At 42.4% G+C, this 18017-nt stretch overlaps 1 protein-coding gene across 4 annotated transcripts in view; it reads left to right on the top strand.

Moving 5' to 3' along the window:
• Window positions 1-1025: 1025 nt before the first annotated feature.
• The window catches only part of GATAD2B (GATA zinc finger domain containing 2B), an 84334-nt gene continuing 67342 nt past the window's right edge, over window positions 1026-18017 (top strand). For 3 of the 4 annotated variants that reach the window (XM_082613180.1, XM_082613177.1, XM_082613179.1), the window contains exon 1: window positions 1026-1245. The gene's annotated coding sequence lies outside the window, so the exon portion shown is untranslated. Of the gene's footprint in view, window positions 1246-12402; window positions 12462-18017 lie in introns of all 4 variants that reach the window. The other variant, XM_082613178.1, reaches the window with a different exon arrangement.

Here is an 18017-nt window from a genome sequence, read left to right as displayed (position 1 = left end):
AAATAACCCACGCATAGCTCTTAAAAGAATAAAAAAGGATGCATATATAGCACAGTGCCTCAGTCTCTTTTCCCAAAACGTTAGCTATTATTATTCCTTCAACACACTGACTCTGATACTTGGTCCCTATCCTCAGATGCTCAAGAACAATACTTGTGGTAAGTGCTCGAGAAACGCTGAGAGTTTAGGTGGGCCTAGCTGCTTTGGGGAGGTAGGGAGGCTAGCAGGAGCTGGGCCTTGAGTTAGGTGGAGTCGGTGGAGTGGGAGGCTTGTTTCCCTCACTGTGAACCTGACAAGACCAAGAGATCCCGAGAGGAGCTGCGAGGGCTCTGCACGGAGTAATTTCTCAGCAATTTGGCTAGCTGCCTTTTTTTCTCCTGTCGTGGTTCAGTCACGACAGGACCATGCTGGGATACAATGAAGACCAGGAAGCTCAAGGCCTTTGGCAGACGGAGACAGGCCACGCCCCAAACAGACTGCAAGGCCCGAGCGCCTCAAGCTACTTCTATCGTGAAATTTCTGGATTCTGTCGGGATGAAACACCACCCAACACAGAGCCCAGCGCCGTTCGCCAGTCTCCATCTTTAGAATTGGAAGAATGAGAACAGGCCAAAGGGGAATCCCGGTTTTGGGATATACTGGGGTACGGCGGCTGCCTGGGGACCAAAACGTCTCTAAGGTAAAGTTGCAGCCTGAAGCGATTTTTTGACCCCCGACACTTAATGGGCTGCTGAAGACCCGGATGTGTCTGGGACTGGCCGAGGTACCCATTAACGCGCCCCCGCTAGACCATCCCCCTCCTCCGTTTACGATTGGGTCTTAAGTACGCCAATCATCACTTCTCCAGCCACTCACTCTTCAAGGGTGGGGTGTAGCCCCGGCATCCCGTCTCCTATTGGTATGGCCGAGAAGAGGAGGGCGGGGAGGCCGGCTCAGGTCGCCCAATGGGCGTCGTGGCGTGTGGGGAAGGCGGAGTCGAGGCGCTTGGCAGCTGCCCAATCAGCGTCCTTGTTTGTGTGGTGCCGCCGCCGCCGGTGCAGCCGCCGCCGCCGCCGCTGCCCCCGTCTGTACCGCAGTGTCTGCTCCGCCCGCCCGCCCGGGTCCGGCCCGCCCCCCTCTCCCACCCCCGCCCCCGGTCCCGTCAGCGGGGTCCGGAACCTACTGTGCCGTCGCCTCTTCCTTTTTCGACGCCGCCGCCGCCGCCTGGGGAGGCGAGCTAGCCGGGAGTTACACCGCCACCGCCAGGTGAGGAGCTTTGGCCTAGGCCAGCCTGGCCGCCCGCCCGCCCGGGGGCGGTGAGGAGCGAGGAAGGGAGGGAGGCTGGGAGGAGGCGGTGGTGGCGGAGGTGGGGGAAGGGAAAGGTGGAGGGGCGGGGGGAGGGGAAGCGCCCGCGAGCCGACGCCCGCCCGCGCGCCCCCGCCTTGCGTCCCCCCTCCCCCCACCCCGGCACCGCGCGCCCCCGCCTCGCGCTCCCCCTTCACCTCATCCCCTCCCCCCGCTCCGCGCGCGCGCCCCGGTCTTTCACTTCGGCCTCGCGCGCCCCCAGCTCGTGTCCCTTCATTTCTTCTCCTTTTACTCTTTCTCCCCTCCCTCGCGCCCCGTTTCCCCCGCCTTCCCCGCTTTCACTCACTGCCTCAGGCCCGCCATGCTCCCCTCCTTCCTCTCTAGTGCGCCCCCCCTTAACTCTCTCCACCCCCAGTGGTGCCCTCAGGGTGCGGGGGCCGCTCCCTGCTCTCAGTCTTGTGTTTGCTGGCGGTTGGGACAAATGGGGGATCCTTAAGGGTGAAGGAAGCACGGGATGATTACCTTTCTTAGGCGAAGGAATCTGGAGCGCAGAACCTTACTCCTTTATTTCATCGTCCACCGTTCCCTCGTCCTCCCTTAGAAGGGAATTGTCTAAGCCTGTGTGGGTACTTGTGTTCTGTAGGGACTAAACTACCGCTTTCTTCAGCTGGGCTTCTGGGACCCACTGGACCTGTATCCCAGTTCAGTGCCTGAGGGTCGATGGAACTAGAACTTACCTTTTCCTAAACCAAATCCGGACTTAGAGTACTTTTTGCCTCCCTGCTCTAAGGAGCTAGCCACTCCTATGAGTGCAGAGCTTTCGGTGCCATTCGCCGGCCCAGGCCCTTTCCCCCTTCATAAAGGCATGGTAGCCTCTTCGGATTCTTCCCTAGCATCAGCTTCCCTCCGCACACAAGGTGTTAGTTCATAGGGCTGGCACTGAAGTGGAGATGGAGGCATTGATGGTTGGTGGGTGGCATGTGGATGCTAACTGAACTGGCTATCAGCCTGTTCTGCTGCTGTCATCTGGAGAATCAGGTAGCCTTCCGAGAACCAGTTTTCTCATTTCTGATAAATGATTATTTAGAGGGCTTTTGTGTGCGTGTGAAGAGAGCAGGGAGATGCTTAACGTAGTGTGTTTCAGCAAAGGAAAAGAGCAGTGCTTTCAGGCCAGACTGAAAGAGAGATTTGAACTTGCAGCAGCTGGAGTAAAAGCCCGTTTAACAGATCTGTGTTGGGAGAAGAGCTGATGATTTTGAGTCTTTAAAACATTTTTCTCTCAAAATTATTTTTTAAAAAGACAGCGCATGCATGTGATACAAAGTGAAAAGAAGTCTCTCTCTCACCTGTGTTCTCCAGCCATCCAGTCCCCGTCCCAGTACAGATGACTTCTGGTTGTTTTCTTGCAGCAGCGGGCTGTCTATATGTTGTTGTCTGTATGTTGGAGATTATCCTATTTGGGAGTTTAGTGCTAACTTTACTGCTCCTTCTTTGATACACTGACTTAAACTCTTCCTTGAGATAACCATTTGGATTCATATTTTTGGTGTTGGAGCAGTCTCGGTAGAGTATTGTCTTGGAGTAGCGTTTCTGTTGGTGCTTGGCTGGGAAAGAGGCTACTGCTGGAGCTGGTAAAGGTGGTGCTATGGACAGGCTCAATATATTTTGAGGGAAGGCCCACACCTGTTGGAAATGGTGCTGCTTTTTTGTGACTGATATTCAGTCTCTGACTGTGTTGGAATGGGCTGGGTCAAGAATAGTCTTTCCTTGGGCTTTTTAAGCAGATGGGCTGTATAAATAACGAGTTAATGGGAGTACTGATTTGGTAGTACTGTGTTCCGTTTTAAGAGGAATATAGTTTTTTAGTCTAGTGGCAGTGGTAGTCATCATGGTAAGGAATGAAGTAGATAAGTATTAATTAGCAGGAATCAGAAGGCTGGACCTTTAGGCTGAGCGACCCAGTTTGAGAAGAGGTGAGGCTTATGGACTTTTGTCCTGCCTATTCCTGACTTGAGAACACTTTTGATGAGGTGAGAGTGATGAGTAGCAGACAGCAGAATCCATCTTTATGACACTGTGGTTTGCCTTCCCTGCCTATGTGTGATGTCTGTTAACTTCCTGTTTAGAGGCAGTCCCAGTAGGGTCTGAACAGAGGCTACATTCAAATACTTGTCTAGGAACAACGTTAACCAGGTTCCCTGATCAGCACTTCAGATGCAAGTTATGGCAGTAACTTTTACTGCTGTGTTCAGCATAAGGCCGTAGGGTGGTGGGGAAGGGAAACGTGAGAATTCTGTTCTGAATTTCATAGTCTTAAAGTACATTCAAAAGTCTGTGTGCTGCCTGCCTCCCCTTTTTTGGACTAATGTCTCTCCTTACCACCCACCGCCCCCACCTTCCCCCCCCCCCCAAGCTGGGCCTGGACAGATCTCCAGGTTGGGTTTTGTTTAGAGAACAGCAGTGTGGAAGAAGAGTCAGTGTGTCAATAATAGTATCCTAATCTTCTGCTGGGACGTCTGGATTAAGCGTTATCTAGTATGTTGTATGTAAACTAGGCCTGTTGTTGTTTTAATTTAATTTATTTATTTTTGGCTGTGTTGAGTTTTAGTTGCTGTGCCCAGGCTTTCTCTAGTTGCAGAGAGCCTGGGCTACTCTTCGTTGCAGTGCACAGGCTTCTCATTGCGGTGGCTTCTCTTGTTGCGGAGCACAGGCTCTAGGTACATGGGCTTCAGTAGTTGTGGCTCGTGGGCTCAGTAGCTGTGGCTCATGGGCTCTAGAGCACAGACTCAGTAGTTGTGGCGCACGGGTGTAGTTGCTCCGAGGCATGTGGGATCTTCTTGGACCAGGGCTCAAACCTGGGTTCCCTCCCTTGGCAGGCGGCTTCTTAACCACTGCGCCACCAGCGACGTCCCTCTTGTTTCAATTTACTGATTCTTCCTTCCTTCCTTACCTCCCCCACCCACCAAGCTGAAGGTGCATATTTAGGGGAACAGCAGCTGTGCTGTCCTGGTTTCTAGACTGGAGCATATTCCATGTTAGCCACCTCATTGGGAGTCATGCTGACAAGTAGCCCCTCTGCACTCAGCTCAGGATGCTTATTTAGTTCATTGAGAAAAGCCAAACCAGCTTTGGTTGATTAAAATAATTGCTAGAGAAATCATGATTTGAGCCATACTGGAACTGAAGGACTTTCTTCTCCAGACCACTTGCAGTACTTAAAGCTCTGCTTCATTACATATTAAGGCACAATAGCCAGGCATTTTCTGAGACAGTTTAGAGGGGAAGAAAAAAAAAGACACACAGTCAGATTGACTATAAATCTAGTCCTGGCATAAAGCTGTTCACCTCTTGCTCAGGAAAAATCCAGCCTATCAGGCAGTGCCACACAAAGTTGCAGTTCTCTTGCATTGGCTAAGCCTGGGAAAGGATACATAAGGAAGTTCAGTTTCTGTTGAAAAGAACTGGCTTTGGTGGGGGGAAGCTTCTATTAGCCATATATAGTTTATCTTCAGTAATCCCTGTGATGTTTTTTCTGTAGGTACTGGTTGGGGATTTTGGTGGCTCCAGAGTCCATGAAGCAGAGAGCCTCCTATATTTGCGTAGTAGTGATGAAAGCCTCTGAAGAGTAGATTTGATTTGAAGTGCTCCCTCTTCATGTTCCATCTTTTATCTTCTATTTTATGGATATATGAAATATCCCTATACAGTTTGAGTTTATTCAGTAGGAAAGGAGTGACCCAGGGTCATTAAGGGCTTAACCAGTCTGATATACTTCTAGATGGTATCTCAGTAATGTTTGATGTCTCCCTCAAATCCTCTGGTGTTTGCTGTAAGTTGCCATCAACCGGCAAGACGCTATCAAGAGTTCTGGCTTGTAGTACCAAAAGCAACAGATGAATGAGGACACATATTTTGTTAATTTTGAGGTATGAAATGATCAAATCCCAGATCTCAAAGAGTCATAATAATTGCAGAAGCTTCTTTGACTACATGTGAACTTAATTGTTATTAATACTAACAGTAAACTATTAAGGAAAATGACAATACTGTGGCATTCCTGAGCCATTCTCTTGTTTTTTTCCCACATCTGGTTAGTATACATTTTTAAAAGTAATTCAGGTTATCGTTACTTGAACCTGAAAGTCATGCTTTACGTCTCCTAATAAAGCTTTCTTGATCTTGTCTCATTTACGGGGAAGGTGGAGTTTGTAATCTCCCAAAAAATAGGCTGGATATTAGGATTTAGATTAGACTTTAGGATTAGTAAATTCTCATGGTTGTGAGGGATTAGAAATGTTAATTGGAGAGGTTGTGCATCTCTAACCTAGAAGGTATTTATAAAGTTAGCTTTTTGAAGATATTTAAATTCAGACTTCCTTGGAGGGAGTTTGTGGGCTAATAAGTGGCAAATTGGAATAGCAGAACACAAGTGTAGAGAGTCTAGAAATCCCGGGTCAAATCCTAGCTTCACCATTTATTAGATACAGGATTTTGGGCAAGCTTCCTAAATTTTTTTTTTTTTTTTTTTTGCCACGTGGCTTGTGGGATCGAACCCAGGTCCTCAGCAGTGAAAGCACGGAGTCCTAACCACCGGACCACCAGGGAATTCCCAAGCCACCAAATTTTTGAACTCCCGTTTCTTGCACAGTAAAAGCCAGTCTTTACCTTGGGCTTTAAGGTCTTACATGATCTGCCTCTCCCTACTCTTCTCTTTTTGATCTCCTGTCATCCTCCCTTTTGCTCACTCCATTCCAGCCACATTGACTTGTTCCTTAAGTGCATCAGCCACACTCTTTTATCTCAGGACCTGTGCACTAGTTATTCCCTCTAGTGGGAAATAACTAGTTTTTCCCACAGAGATAATACAAATGACTAATTTTCTTACCTTCTTCAATCAAGCCTTTGTTTAAATGTCACCTTTTCAATGAGGCTTTATCCTACCCCTATTTAAAATTTCACCTTCAGCTTCCACCCCTCACTCGTAATCCTTCTCTGTTCTTTCCTTTTCATATAGCACTTACAGCTTTTTAATATACTTATTTGTTACATTTATTGCTTATCGATTCCCCTGGTATGATGGAAGGTCTGTGAACGCATGGATTTACTTTGGTGTTTTGTTTAATGCCTAGTGCAGTGTCTGGTGTATAGTTAATACTCAATAACTATTTCTTGATCAAATAGGAATAATAACTTTTCCTAACCTCGTATTTATAACAAAACTGTGAAATGTGGTAAGTATGATACAGGATATTAAAATGTTTTTTGAGCTTTGAAGCATTATACAAATAATGATGATAAAATGATTGCCTTCCCATTGAAATGGTAAATAACACTTGATTATGGAAAAAAATCTTCATATATATTCACATATATTATCACATCTCCTAAACTCCAGCCCTCTGTTTCCAGTTGTCTACTTTGTGCTAGACATATCCATCTCTGTATTCCATGGGTACCTCAAGCTCAACATTTTCATCATCTGTTCCCCTTTTGTGATTCATTGAGTCACCTAAGCCAGAAATGAGAGCATCATTGTCAGTTCTCTCTCTCTCCCTTATCCATTACTTTCCAAATATTTCTGAATCTATTCCTTTTTTCTGTATCTCCATTACGGGTCTTCCTAATTCAGGACCACAGCAACTCTTATTTGGAATATTGCCATGATCTCTTACAGTTCTGTTTGTTTTTAGTCTTGTTTCCTTTTAAACTCTCAATCATATTCTCTTCAAAATAGTCTAATGGAGATCTGATTATTCTACCTGCCCTTCTCAAAGGTATTCAGTAGTTTCCAATCATTTAAAGGTACTCTGCATAATATCAAAGCCCCTTTGTAAATCTTGACCTTCGTTTTTCTATCCAGCCTTACTTTTCTCCCTTTACAGTTTATACATGAGCAAATACAGTTCTTTTTTTTTAAATTAATTTATTTATTTTTGGCTGCGTTGGGTCTTCATTGCTGTGTGCGGGCTTTCTCTAGATGCGGTGAGCGGGGGCTACTCTTCGTTGCGGTGTGTGGGTTGCTGATTGCGGTGGCTTCTCTTGTTGCAGAGCACGGGCTCTTGGCACACAGGCTCAGTAGTTGTGGCTTGCACGCTCTAGAGAGCAGGCTCAGCAGCTGTGGTGCATGGGCTTAGTTGCTCTGTGGCATGTGGGATCTTCCCGGACCAGGGCTCAAACCCATGTCCCCTGCATTGGCAGGCTGACTCCCAACCACTGTGCCACCAGGGAAGTCCTGCAAATACAGTTCTTTTAGTTCCCAGATCAGCTACCAAATTTCATCTCAAATGCTGCTGTCTCTGGGAAGCCTTCCTTGACTTGCCCAGAGAGACTTAGATATGCTTTCTTCTTTGATCTCACTCTAATTTATAAATATTGCTTGTCTCCCCCCAGTGGTCTGACAACATTCTGAAATAAAGAGATACCATGTCTTTTTACTTTTGTGTCTCCAGTGCCTAGCATGGTGCCTGTCACCCAAAAAGTATTTTAAAATATGAATAATTCTGTGGGTTGAGAAAATGCTGCGTACATTTAGAAGATGCCCTATTTGTTATGTTCTGGGAGCAGAAGAACAAGTTTGGAGTCTTGGTTCTATTTATCATCTGTGTGACCTTGGTTGAGTCACTTGAAGTCTCCAAGCCATAGTTTTCTCAGCGTAGAAATGAGGATCAGTAGCTGCTTTATCTGTTTCACTAGGTCTCTTTGTCAGTCAAATGAGATTATGCATGTAAAGGTGTTTTATAAGCTAAAACGCTGTATAGTTGTTAGTTATTATGTGCTGACACAAGCTGAGCTTTTTCACAACTCATTTTTTCTTGTTTATATTCATGTAAGGCCCTTTTTTATCACTGAAACCATAAATATTCTTCTACAACATGTGTTCTGTTCATATCCATTTTTTATCAGTAGGTGTAGTGTGTTCCTGTGTATCATTCTTTTTTTTTTTTAAATACTATTTATTTGGTTGCACCAGGTCCTAGTTGCGGCAGGCGGTCTCCTTAGTTGTGGCTCGCCAGCTCCTTAGTTGTGGCATTTGAACTCTCAGTTGCAGCATGAATGTGGGATCTAGTTCCCTGACCAGAGATTGAACCTGGGCATCCTGCATTGGGAGCGCAGAGTCTTATGCAGTGTGCCACCAGGGGAGTCCCACTATATCATCTTAAATGTGGCAAATTTAAAGGCTTTCTCAGTCCAGTGGATTAAAAAGTTTGCAAAATCCTGAGAAATTACACTTCTCAGGGAGTATTTCAGTCATGGATTCTGTAATTTTTCCCTCAGATTTTAAAAAATTGCATTTTTGCAACTTTTGGAACTTGAAGGGAATTTTTATTATTTATTTATTTATTTATTTAATTTTATTTATTTTTGGCTGCGTTGGGTGTTTGTTGCACAGGGGCTTTCTCTGGTTGCAGCGAGCGGGGGCTACTGTTCATTGCAGTGCATGGGCTTCTCATTGTGGTGGCTTCTCTTGTTGCAGAGCATGGGCCCTTAGGCGTGCCAGCTTCAGTAGTTGTGGCACACGGGCTCAGTAGTTGTGGCTCGTGGGCTCTAGAGCTCAGGCTCAGTAGTTGTGGCTCATGGGCTTAGTTGCTCCGCGGCATGTGAGATCTTCCTGGACCAGGGCTCGAACCGTGTCCCCTGCATTGGCAGGCAGATTCTTAACCACTGCGCCACCAGGGAAGTCCCTGAAGGGAATTTTTTAAATGTAAATATAAACTCATTTGTTGAGCACTTTCTTTGTGTAAGGCTTTATGCTATTTATATTCTTACAGTAACTCTGTGAGGGAGATATTATGATCACTTTACAGATGAGAAAACTCAATTCCCAGGGAGGTTGTCATTTTGCTAGAATCTCAAAAATTAATAAAAGTGGTGAATCCAGTATTTGAACAACTTTGCCTGACTCCAAAAGTTGTGATCTTACCATTCTCCTAACACTTCTTATAGAGTTTTGTTTTGCCTTTACAAAAACAAAACAAACAAAAGAAAGATAGTTTTCCTCAATATTAATAGGTCTTGTATGAAAATATAATGTGGTCAAATAGGGTTTTGAAAAATTCTGCGTTAAGTTAAGGCAGATTTCTTTACAACATGATGTCCCAGAGCCTTGCGTGTCTAAATATACATTGTGTATTAGGAGTGGTAAAAGAACGGCTAAAGGATGCAAAGCTTCTGGAAATTATTTGACCATGAAAGAGCATCTCCTCCAGAAGGCAGTACTGCGTCCTTGATATCCTGCTTCCCTGTAGTTCTTTATGGGTGGTTGTTGTTGTTGTTGTTTAAGGGTTGTCACTCTTGAATGAGGGAATTGACTGCTTTAGTGTGCTGGTTTTTCAGAGAACTAGTATGGTGGCATTAGACTAGGCATATTTTAGAAACTTCAGTGGTTCGGAGGCTGCAGTTTTTTTCCTTATGAATCTTCTAAGGCAAATGGCACAGCTCATCCAGCTTGGCCCTCACCTTCAGTGAGTTCTCAGGAGGATAACTGTTACTGAGCTGCTGCCCCCACCTTCTTTCATCTAACGTTCTAGGAAGCAGGAGAGTAAGGTTTCAACTTTGTGAGTGAGCAGAATCCCTTGAGCCAGGAGCAAGAAACCCTTCCTTTCTGTAAAGATGGTAGTATCACACTAAGAAATCTGTAAAGCCCCCCATTCTTTCTCTTCTGTGAGTCATGCAGACAGACCTGGGGATCAGAGGCAAGAAGGAACAATACCTTTGATTTTCTTCAGTCCTTTAAAGATGATACGTTAGCCTTGAAATTAAAACAAAACTTTGAGAAATTTGTCCTATGTTCTTTAAAGGCATAAAGGTTACCTGAATGGTGTTCACCACTAAATAGGTTGAGCTACCAGCGAAAAATGTTGAAAATATTTCCCCAAGAGGATAACATATTTTGGAGGGAGAGGCACTTTTCTAACCACTCTTTAACATTTATATGGCTAGATTGATTGTTGTTATTAAATGGATTGAAGCAGTTGGTCATGTGTATTGTTACTGCCCTGGACAGGTTGGCTAGAAGACCCTATATTAGATTCTATGGAAAATGATGTGAGTAGCATGACACTCTTCTCATGTAGTAGTGTCCATGAATAATTATTATGTTACTCTAATGCTCTTCTTTTCTCATTTTATAATTCAGTTAGTAAAGAATGCTTGCTGAGTTCCTTGTCTGAGTGCCTTGTGAATTTGAAAGTTTTGCATATATATATATATATTTTTTTAAAGAAGATGTTGGGGGTAGGAGCTTATTAATTAATTTATTTATTGGTGCTGTGTTGTGTCTTCGTTTCTGTGCAAGGGCTTTCTCTAGTTGTGGCAAGCGGGGGCCACTCTTCATCGCGGTGCACGGGCCTCTCACTATTGCGGCCTCTCTCGTTGCGGAGCACAGGCTCCAGACGCGCAGGCTCAGTAGTTGTGGCTCACGGGCGTAGTTGCTCCGTGGCATGTGGGATCCTCCCAGACCAGGGCTCGAGCCCGTGTCCCCTGCACTAGCAGGCAGACTCCCAACCACTGTGCCACCAGGGAAGCCCAATCTTAAGAGTATATTAAATCCAGATATTTTCTGCCAAGTGAATGGAAACTAGAATATGGGTCTCTCTTTTTTTAATATATAAATTTATTAATTTTATTTGTTTATTAATTTTGGCTGCATTGGGTCTTCGTTGCTGCGCGCGGGCTTTCTCTAGTTGCAGCGAGCGGGGGCTACTCTTCGTTGCAGTGTGCGGGCTTCTCATTTCAGTGGCTTCTCTCGTTGCGGAGCACGGGCTCTAGGCCCGTGGGCTTCAGTAGTTGTGGCATGCGGGCTCTAGAGCGCAGGCTCAGTAGTTGTGGCGCACGGGCTTAGTTGCTGTGTGGCATGTGGGATCTTCCCGGACCAGGTCTCCAACCCGTGTCCCCTGCATTGGCAGGCGGATTCTGAACCGCTGCGCCACCAGGGAAGCCCAGAATATGGGTCTCTTACTGCACTAGGATTCAGTCTCAAGTTTTCATTAGCCTGCATTTTTAACTCTTCACCTTCTGCTTGGAGAGCTATTTCCCAGTTGAGTTCTGTATAATGCATTAATATTGAACTGAAAGCTTTCAAGGAGTATGGGTGACTGGAAAAGGATCTTTTACAGCTGTGCTTGCAGCGGACAGAAACATCTTAAAAATAGCAAGTGCAACTTTGAAAACCCTTGAGGGTTCAAGGGAATAAGATGTCTCTAGCTTAAATAGTGGTGTAAAAATTTTTTTTTGAGATTTAATGAATTATTATACATGAAGGGGTACCATCTGTAATGTACTGTTTAGACTGTTGCATTCATACTACCGAAGACTTGATATATATCTGGTATTAAATTGTAGGTTCCCAGTTTTGTCAAAGACAGAGTGGTAGATGTCACAGAAGAGTATAGCCAAGGTTAGAATATGAGCAGTTTCTATTTCCAGGTTAAACCTTCTATTCTGGTTGGCTGAATACCTGATAATATTCACAGGAGGGAGTAAAATACAATATGATAAAGTTGTATCAAAAAATAAAACTTAGAAGTGTCTCTAGTTATGTGTGACTTCTTTGCTGTCTTCTAGATTCAGTTTGGTTGAGAGTGTGAAGCTGACTGTATAAGGGGCACTTTTATGGTGCAGAGGTGTGTTGGAGGAAAGCAGTGAGATTTTTACCCATTGTTTTCTAGCTTTAAGAATTATCTGAAGAAGCCTTTGAAAGTGGTCATTTTAATTTTCTTGTTACTGGGGCTGCTTAGCACATCTTTCACGTGTTGCCTAGAGTGTCACATTAGGTTTTGCTGGTTATTCTGAAAAACTTTGCACTCTCTTGTTCTTCAGAACCAACTGTTCTTGGTGTTGTGCATACATTTAATTCTGGTGTCTGGATATGAGAAAATAGTCTAGTATTGGTACTAATCTTGGGGGTATTTTTACATAATTAGTTGAAATCTTTCCTTCTTTGGTTAAACTAGAATAAGTTTTGGTCACTTTTAAAAGTATAGCTCTGCAGTTGGAAAGTCCTAGGTTCAAATTTCTACTTTGCTGCTTACTAATTGTAAGACCTTTAACTTCTCTCTGCCTGGCAAATAGTAACTCTGTACCCATTAAAAAATAATTCCCTATTATTCCTCCCCTTAGCCCCTGGCAACCACTATTCTACTTTGTCTCTGTAAATTTGACTACTCTAAGGACTTCACGTAAGTAGAATCATACAATTTTTGTCCTTCTGTGTCTGGCTCATTTCATTTTAGCATAATGCCTTCAAGGTTCATCCATGTTGTAGCATGTGTCAGAATTTCATTCCTTTTTAGGCTGAATAATATTCCATTTTATATATATATATATATATATATATATGTATGTATGTATGTGTGTGTGTATATATGTGTGTATATATATACACACTTTACCACGTTTTATTTGTTCATCTGTCAACGGGCATTTCGGTTGTTTCCACCTTTTGGCTATTGTGTATGATGCTGCTGTGAACATGAATGTACAGACATCTGTTTGAGTCCCTGCTTTCAGTTCTTTTGGGTATATACCCAGAATTGGAATTGCTGGATCATATGGCAATTCTATGTTTAATTTTTTGAGGAACTGTCATACTGTTTTCTACAGTGACTATATCATTTACATTCCCATCAGCAATGTACGAGGATTCCAATTTCTCTGTGTTCTTATTACCAACACTTGGCTATTTTCTTTCTTTTTTTTTTAATTTTTGTTTTCATAAAAGCCATCCTAATTGCTATGGAGTGGTATCTCATTGTTTTGATTTGCATTTCTCTAATGATTAGTGATTTTGAGCATCTTTTTATGTGCTTATTGGTCATTCGTATATCTTCTTTGGAGAAGTGTCTATTCAAGGCCTTGCCCATTTTTTAATTGGGTTGTTTGTTTTCTTGTTGTTGAGTGGTAGGAGTGCCTTATACTAGATATTAATCCTGTATCAGATATATGATTTGCAAATGTTTTCTCCTATTTTGTGGGGTTTTTTTTTACTCTGTTGATAATGTCCTTTGATGCACAAAAATTTTTAATTTTTTAAAAAATTGTTTATTTGTCCGCACCGGGTCTTAGTTGCGGCATGCGGGATCGAGTTCCCTCACCAGGGATCGAACCTGGGCCCCCTGCATTGGGAGCACGGAGTCTTAACCACTGGATCACCAGGGAAGTCCCCAAAATTTTTCATTTTGATGAGATCCAGTTTACTTTTTCTTTTGTTGCCTATTTTTTGTGTTGTATTAAGAAATTTTTGCCAACTCCAATGTCATGAAGCTTTTTCCTCCTCTGTTTCCTTCTAAGAGTTTTATACTTTTAGTTCTTACGTTTAGGTCTTTGATCCATTTTGAGTTAATATTTGTATATGCTCTAAGGTAAGGGTCCAGTTTTATTCTTTGGCATGTGGATATCCAGTTTTTCCAGCACCATTTGTTGAAAAGACAGTCCCTTCTCCATTGAATGGCCTTGACACCCTTGTTGATAATCATTTGACCATATATGCAAGGCTTTATTTCTGGAGTCTCTGTTCCATTCGTCTGTATGTCTGTCTTTATGCCAGTACCACAGTGATTCAGTTACTCTAGCTTTGTAGTAAATTTTGAAGTCAGGAAGTGTAAGTCCTCTGACTCCTCTTCTTTTTCAAGATTGTTTTGGCTATTTGGGATCCCTTGAGATGCCATATGAATTTTAGACTGGGTTTTTCTGTTCACATTCTTTTTTATTTTGGGCCAAACAGTATAAAGCTAAACTGAATGGGATGCTGTTACTATAATATGGTAGCTGATTCCTATCATGGAGAGCTTTAATTTCACCTAGCTCCTTGGATCACAGTATTTTTCTCTACGGTATTAGAAACAAGGTTACTCCGAATAGCTTTCGTTCTTGTAAATGAATTTGTTTGTTATGGTTGGAACATTTTATTTATTGTTAAAAGTTTGGTTCAGATTAAAAAAAAAAATCAAGATACACAGTGAAAAGTTTTTCATCATTGTTTCTCACCTGCTTAGTTTTAAGCCCCATCATTGTTATTCCTTTCTTTTCTATCATTTCAGAGTTTTTTATATATATGCAAGCAAATGTTAATTTATTTTTAGTTTTTCTTTTTACACAAAAGATGGCATAGTTTTCCACGTCTTGCTTTTTTTCATTTAATAATATAGGAGATTTTTTTCAAATCTATATGTAGAGAATTTACTTATTCTTTAAATGAAAATTTTAAGGGTGAAAATCTTTTCATGGATACCAGAACTTTGTTGGGAAAGAATATTCAACTTTATGGCTGTATACCTTTCCTATTGCCTGCAGGTCTTGCTCTTTAGTAACTTTCATTGCTATTATTCTCTTAGTCAGCATTGAGTAAACATAATTCGAGTACTGCTAGGTTATTAAACTTATTTTAGGAATGCTGATTACGTAGTTCATAAAGTCTGTTTTGTAATTTCATCGGTAGTCCTAAATCCCAAATTATGTCAGAAAATCCTAGGCTCTGATCAGTGATTATTTTTATATATAATACCAGGGTTATTTTTCCAATTCCTAGAGTATAGACCCCAGGTGGTTTTCTCTCTCATAGACTGGTTTGGTTTAGGAAAATGACAGTTAAAGAGAAAACTTGGGTCTCTTTTCCATGGAGCTCTGTTTACTTTGTAACCACTTAAATCGGCTGGTTGTGGGGAACTGAAAAAGCCTGACCATTCATATATTCATATGAACATTCATAGGTATTAGGTGTTTATTGTACACCTACTATGTAAAAGACATACACATAGGTGTTGTAGAGTATGTAAAGATAAACGATACAGCCTCAGTCCTCAAGAAGATACATAGTACAGAAGAGAAAACAGGTATTAAAATAACTGCAATACTAGATACAATGTATTTATAAATTAAGTAACCAACATAGGAGGAACAACATATCAGCACCTTTTACAACTTGGGTCAGAGTGCGAATTAAGCTTACCAAATCCTGAAAATTCTATTTTCAAAACTTCTCTTTATTCCATCTATCTGTGTCTATCCCAACTTCTGTTGTTTTAGTTTTAGCCATTGTAATTGTTTGCCCATGTCCATTTAATACCTTGGATATGTGGTTTCTTTGTTTTTGTTTTTTCTGGCTGCACTGTGCAGCTTGCAGGATCTTAGTTCCCCAACCAGGGATCGAACCCATGCCCACGGCACTGAAAGCTCCAAGTCCTAACCACTGGACCGCCAGGGAATTCCCTTGGATATGTTTTTAGTAATAACTAACATTTACTGGGCTTTTCTATGTGCAGGCACTATTTTAAGCACTTCACATTAATTAACTTGTTTAATCCTCACAATACTCTAAAGGTAGACGCTGTCATCATTCCCATTTTACAGATAAAAAAAACTGAGGCGCAGAGAGCTTAAGTGATTTGCCCAAGGTCACATACCTAGTCAGTAAAAGAGCTGGGATACAAAATCAGGAAGTTTGACTGTTATGCTCTGATTCTTGAGTATTGGGGCTTCCCTGGTGGCGCAGTGGTTGAGAGTCCGCCTGCCGATGCAGGGGACAGGTTCGTGCCCCAGTCCGGGAAGATCCCGCGTGCCGCGGAGCGGCTGGGCCCGTGAGCCATGGCCGCTGAACCTGTGCATCCGCAACGGGAGAGGCCACAACAGTGAGAGGCCTGCGTACTGCAATTTAAAAAAAAAAAAAAAAAAAAAAAAAAAATCTTGAGCATTATGCTGTACTCTTCGTGTGTGTGTGTGTGTGTGTGTGTGTGTGTATTACACAATGTTTGTCATTGTCTTAGTGGCTGTGCAATATTTCATTGTATGGATATATTTTAATTTGTACTTATTCTATCCCCTCTGAGGAACATTTAGGGTGTTTCCAGTGTGTGGGACTACTGTCATAACCAGGGTTCCAGTGAAACATCTTACATACATCTTTATACATTTTAGTATGTCTGTAGGTAAAATTCCTAGAAATATAATTACTAGACCAAAGGGCATGCACATTTAAAATTTTGTTAGATACTAAATTATCTTCCAATAATTTGTATTTATATTTAATATATTCACACCAACAGGTTATGAGAGTTTCTAAAACAACTCAATTTAAATCTAAATTTGAGGGAAGTAGTGTGGCTGGACACTGATGAGTACTGTCTTCAAGTGCCTTTGAAAGCACTTTTGTGCCTTATTAGAATTTCCTTCCTTAAATGCAGATATCTTTGGATTTTGATTATTGGGCATGTAACTGTAGCCAATTGTTGGGAAGAGGAGTACGCATTTTAGAAGTAAATTTTACTTTTTTGAAATGTGCTTCAAACCTCTCAATTGTCAGTCTAAATGTAAAAGTTTTGACAAGTTGATTTCTTGTCACCACAGTCTTAAAATCAGGACGACTTCAGGAATAAGGAGCATATATAGTTCCCAGCTGACTGCTCTCGTGGAAACTCCTTACTGGAGTTCTTGTTAAACTCCCAGTAGGCAGAGGCAGAAAGCCAAACACTGCTAAATCAGCAGGGTTATATGGTTTTTAGGGAATGGGTATGTTAAGACAAATAAGACCAAATGCCTTATAGGACTCATTTCCTTTTCAACTAGTTTTCTGCTCATTGTTCAGTTATTTGTCTTCTTCCTCATCGCATTTCTCTGCTTTTAGGGTGAAGGTGATTTGTTTTATTCCGTAGATTTAAATTTTGTTTAGTGAACTTAGAACTTATTAGTAGGCTTTCACTTGCCCAGAGTAGGGAGGGGGTTACCTTTGGTGGCACCATGACCCTACATACATTCTTTATTTTATCGCACATTCATGGCCTACTGGCAGCAGTTAAATGAAACTAACTTAGTTTTCATACACATCCTTAAGCAGTGACAGGAAATTTGACTAATTCAAGGGTATGAGATGTGTTCAAAGTTACCGTCTCCTTTGGAATTAAAAGAGCATTGGAGACTGTTTCATTAATTTATTATTGTTGGTGGTGATGTCTTGTTTAATTCCAAGTCTGTCATTTTATTTCCAAGGAGCAAAACTTGTCTTCTAGGCCTGTTAATCTCAGTTCCATTAAGTTTTGGATTACTATAATATTTCCTTCTGTTGACCAAAAGATTTAGATCTACTGCTGATCTTTATCTTCCTTATTGCTTGACACTGGTTTTGGGAAATGAAGAGGAACGGGAACTGGAAGCTCCAGATGTCTTATCATCAGTACTTCCTGTTTGTAGTGTAAGTCTAGATGAAGGCAACTGTGAACGGGGTTCTAATTTTTTTTTAATACATTTATTTACTTTATTTATTTATTTTTGGCTGTGTTGGGTCTTCGTTGCTGCGTGCGGGCTTTCTCTAGTTGCATTGAGCAGGGGCTACTCTTCGTTGTGGTGCGTGGGCTTTTCATTGTGGTGGCTTCTCTTGTTGTGCGGCACGGGCTCTAGGTGCACAGGCTTCAGTAGTTGTGGCTTGCGGGCTCTAGAGCGCAGGCTCAGTAGTTGTGACGCTCGGGCTTAGTTGCTGCGCGGCATGTGGCATCTTCCCGGACCAGGGCTCGAATCCGTGTCCCCTGCGTTGGCAGGCGATTCTTAATCACTGCACCACCAGGGAAGCCCTGGGTTCTAATTTTAAAATGTTGGAAGCTTAATGATTTTGATATTTGGGGTGAAATTTATTCTTGAAGTTTTCTTTTATCTCCTTTAGCTTAGCAAGAAATATCTTTAAACAAACCTTAATGAAGGAGAAAGGATTTCTCTTCCATTTACTAAATAAAATTGGTGGCTTTTTTTTT

This window comes from Mesoplodon mirus (genome assembly GCF_964341445.2).
Source record: "Mesoplodon mirus genome assembly, chromosome: 3".
Lineage (NCBI taxonomy): Eukaryota > Metazoa > Chordata > Mammalia > Artiodactyla > Ziphiidae > Mesoplodon > Mesoplodon mirus.
Note: the sequence above shows the minus strand (reverse complement) of the source record. Positions and strands in the feature narration are given on the sequence as shown.